Below are 5,010 nucleotides of genomic sequence, written 5' to 3'. Positions count from 1 at the left end.
CAGCAGCTGAGTCCAGTGCAAAGCAGAGCCGGGTGCCTTTACCTGCAGCAGAGCCCAGTGCAGTACTGAGGCTGGCTACAGAGATCATGCAGGCACTCAAAGTTGCACCACCAAAACAGTTTGATTTCTCATCCCCTGGAATGTGGCCTCAATGGACCAGGAGTTTTAATTGCTTCAGAGAAGTGTCAGGCCTGGACAAATAGTTGCAAGCTTACCAAGTAAGTACTCTTATCTACTCTATGGGAGATCAGGCAAATTAAATTCTGCTGTCACTGCCTCTTACAGAAGCAGAAAAAAAAGCAATATGCTTCAGTGATAGAAGCAGTAACTGTTCATTTTCTGGGCAAAAGATATGTTATTTATGAATGAGCTAGATTCAACATCTGTAAGCAGAAGCCTTCAGAACCTGTGGACAGATTCATCACATCTTTGTATACAATGGCCAAATCCTGCCAATATGGGGAGCTTAAGGAGACCGCCTAGATGTGGGGCTTCGTAATACAGAGCTCTCATAAAGATTACAATTGGACCCTAATTTAACGCTCCAGAAAGCTATCACACAGGCTCACCAATTAGAGCTAGTTAAACAGCAACAAAGAGACAGCAGGAGTGATTCTCAGTCCTATCAGGCATTAGTTAATATGGATGCAATGCACACTGTAAAGAAACTACAAACAAATACAAATAGAACTGACAGGCACAATGAACACAGGGAACGGTCTCACCAGCGCCCACAACGGCAAACGACTCCAGGACAGTTGTGCTCAGTGTCCGGCTACGGAAGAGATATTGGCGACAGAAATGTCACTGTGCTTCAGTTTGTCACTCTGCCACCGGCGTCTGTGAAGTCACAGAACAGGATGCAGAGGATTGCACGGTACTTTTAAATGAAGTTACAGAGTCTTCATCAGATCCAGGACTCTGGATGACAGAAGCTGAGCTCAATGGACAGCCAATACCATTTAATATAAATACAGTAGCAGCAGTCTCAGCTATACCTGATTCTTACTACAGCCCAGATAGGTATGGGATTCTCCTTACTCCTATGAAAGAGCTATGGGGACCAGGTGACACTACCCTCAAAGTACTGGGATCCTTTAATGTAAAGATGACACTGAAGCAGAGATGTATAGACCAGAAAGTTTATGTGATTGGTAATCTTGCTGTGCCTTTACTTGGCTTACTGGCTATACAGGCACTGCAACTTGTCTATTGACTAGATGAAATAGTGGACCAGAAATCCTTGGAACAGTACTACAGAACGAAATACCCATCAGTCTTTTTAGGTCTGGGAAAAATGTCAGGTAAATATCAGGAATGCCTAAAAGCTGATGCCATTCCATATGCATTAACTACTCCAAGATGGGTACCATTAATGAACAAAGTTAAAGAAGCACTAACACACATGGAGAAAATGGGAGGAATTAAAAAGATTGAAGAACCTATTCCTTGGTGTTCTTGGATGGTGGTTGTGCCAAAACCCAATGGTAAGGCTAGGATATGTGTTGACCATACACAGCTGAACAAGTACATGTGCAGAGAAAGACAAGTTCTTCCTTCCATGAAACACACCTTGGCTCAACTTGCAGGAGCCAAAGTTTTCACAAAATTGGATGCTTGGGTAGGGTTCTGGCAGATTCCTCTAGACTTTGAATCATCCAAGCTAACAACTTTTTCTACTCCATTTGGATGCTACTGGTTTAAACTGCTACCTTTCAAAATCTCATCAGCTCCTGAACTCTTTCTGTTTTGGATGTCACAGATATTAGATGGCCTAGAAGGTGTCCTTTGCCATGCCAATGATACTTTGATTTTTGGAACCACCAAGGCACAACATAATGCAAGAGTGGATGCAACACTCAGAAAACTCCAAGAAGCTGGAGTTACACTTAATGAAAAGTGCATCTTTGCTACTTCGCAGCTCAGGCAGAGCAGGGTCCCCTGTGCGCTCCCTGGCAGACCCAGAAGTGGAACAGAAGTGGTTCTGGCCCACTTCATGGTCTGCTGCAGAGTGTGCTGGGGACCCCCCCCCCCATGCTTCCTTGGGGTGCTCCATCCACCCGAACCTCTCAGCATTCACGAGCCATCTGGTACCTTGAGGTATGTAGAAAAAACATTTAAAGCTGTGTCTATGTCCGAGTCATTGAATCTTTCCGAATCTCTCTGAATCGATTCGGAGGGTTCCAATTCAATTTGGAGAGATTAAAGGGTCTCCTGATTTGATTCAGATTTGGAGATTCAGCCGCTGAATCAGGCTGAACCTCTGCTGAATCGAATCGGCGACCGAAGCTTCACACAGCCCTACTTCCCAAGTATGATCAATGACTTGGTCCCAAAACTTGTCCAATCTCGTAAAACAAACAGATAAAGGACCATCAGAGACAGAATTATGACACCAGGCATGCTTCCAGAAACATACCTGCTCTTTCCCTCCAGCAGGAAGTTTGGATCCCAGATCCAGGGGTCCAAGGCACCTTAGGAAAGGGGGTATAGTAGTAAGGGCTAACTCCCTTACTAAAGAGTGATGTCTTCCACAGGAAGGGGTCAGCCAACCATTTTGGGTTAGGGGTTAGTTGTTACAATAAAGGCTTAATGAGGACAAAGAATCTTTGTGCTTCTTCCTAAGATCCAGAATAACACAGAGCCCTCCTCGTCTTTTGTGCTGGGAACCCAGCTCTGTACTGTGCAGATTTCTCCTTCCCTGCCTTGCTCTCCTCCCCTTTCCCCTATCTCCCCTGCTGGCCAGAGCAGGCTGCCTGCCCCCAACACCAAGGGAGACAAGGGAAAGGGAAGGGGAAGGAGAAGGGGGAGGGGAGGGGAGCAGGGCAGGAAAGGAGGTCTGTGCTGTGCAGAGATGGGCTCCCAGCACAGCTGCTCTTTGCAGCATAGGGCAGGAGGGCCCTGGGGCTCCACTTGTGCCAGGATCATCAGGGAAATCAGTAGAAGGGGGAGGAAAGTGGATGGGAGGTAGTCATCAGAGGAACAAGACATAAGAAGCGGGGTGCCTGCTCCCCCTCCCCTGCTTTCTCCCTGCCTCTGCTTCCTCACCACCAATCCCTGCTTCTCACCCTTGCTTTCCCTACCACTTACCCTCACCTCTGCTTTCCCCTCACCTGCCCTCCCACCTCTGCTTTCCCCACTGTGAGCCCCTCTGCTGCTATTTTCCTGCCACAACAGTGGGGAGAGGAGGAACAAAATTAAGATGCCCCTTGAAATGGAACATTCTAACACATTTACAATTTTCCATGTCTAGAATCTAATTATTGGGGGGATTATCTTAAATTCCAAGTCATCTTGGATTCAGGTAAATATGGTACCTTTTTCTCCTTTACCTGTTTCCACTTAGCAAGGTTACAGTGAAGGTTGGATAAGAAAGTAAGCATCCAAGCAAACAACCCAGTGAATTCTCCACTCAAACTCCCCTTCAAACTCCACTGCTTGCTGGTGTGCTCAGTGATCCTGTGTCCAGCTGAACATGGAACCTGTATCTGGCATTTGACATCTACTGAAAACCCCAGCTTCTCGAACCATGTAATCTCATGGGACCAGTTTGTTAATAAAAAGTAGCACCTGCGCACATCCTAAACATTCAAAAAACAAATAAAAAGCCCAGCACTTATTTAGATTTTTTAAACAATCCTGTGATTTTTTTGAAGCTGAAACCCCTAACACTTGAGACTGGCAATGCATCTTATGCTCTGCTTCAAATTCATCCTCTCCAGTGGTGAAACTAGGCTGGGGTAACTGGGGCAGTTGCTCTGGGCACTGACCTGGAGGAGCAGGCAGAAAAAAAGTGTCTTCCACCACGGCAATGTAATAGCAGCAGCAATAGGAAGCAGAAATCATCAGTGCCCCTGTTTGTGGCAGCTGCTGTGGATATCCAGCTACATCATTATTCTTCTGCTCCTATCCAAAATAATACCTCACAGGAGCTTAAGGCTATAATTAGGGGCCCACCAAATTCACAAGTTTGCAGTTTTCACAGAAACCGCCAATTTGGTAGGTCCCTCGTGAAAAGTCCTGATCCCCATGAAAGAGCGCAGGGACCATGAAAAAGCAGGAAAATGGCAGCAAGCCAGCTGGGGGGGGAAAGGGCAGGTGAAAACAGAAAAGGGTGGGAAGTCCTAGCATCCTGGAGCCTGATTGGCCAAAGGGCCTTGGAAGCCTCAGTGAATTAGATTGGTCCCTAGCTATAATGTGTCCTACTAAATGTCCTACTGAAGTGAATGTGACTTCTTTCTGTCTGTGTAAGGTATAAAGTTTGCAGGAGCTATAGCAAAACCCCCAGTTTTTCTTTTTTTTATATTTATTTTAAAATGCATTCCCTTCCCTCTCCCCAACCATTTCTGACTTTTTCTCTCCCTCTCTATTCCCTATAGATAAGTATAAGTGAGCTCAGACTTAGGATAAGCTTTAAACATTTTTATTTTGGAATCAAGTTTTTGGTTTTGGATATCCACCGTTTTATATTGTATTATTATTAGGTTTATATTGATTTTTACTGTTGTATATTGTATTATCATTTTTGTATTGATTTTTATTGTTTCATATGGATATTGTATGGTTTAGGCTTGTGTTTGTAAGTGAACCAAAGTCATGTCAAGTTTCCATTTTATATGGCAAGTCTCCATCTTCTGTCCTCTGCCTGGGCATCCCATGTTGCAACTGTATGAGTCACGTACCCCTCTCATATAAATTGGTTCCCTGATGAATGAGTGTGATTGGGAATGATTGAAATTCAATGGTAGCAGGCCTCTACTGAATGGCCTGTAATGACTGGGCCATCACCTTGCATTGATTCACCCAGGAACCACGGACCTCACCCAGGAACAGAGACAAGACCAGCATTTGAAAGACAAAAGACCCTACAAAACCAGCAACTCTCACCATTACAGACAACCTAAACTGCACATCCCTGCATGGAGCACACATGCTCAGTATGCCAGGGGCTGACCCTTGCCTGGGCATGCCTCCTGCCACTAGGGTCACACAAGGTCTGCCCCTATAAAA

Source organism: Alligator mississippiensis, chromosome 1, assembly GCF_030867095.1.
Source record: "Alligator mississippiensis isolate rAllMis1 chromosome 1, rAllMis1, whole genome shotgun sequence".
NCBI classification, from domain to species: Eukaryota; Metazoa; Chordata; order Crocodylia; family Alligatoridae; genus Alligator; species Alligator mississippiensis.
The sequence above is the reverse complement of the archived record's forward strand: the minus strand, read 5'-3'. Positions refer to the sequence as shown.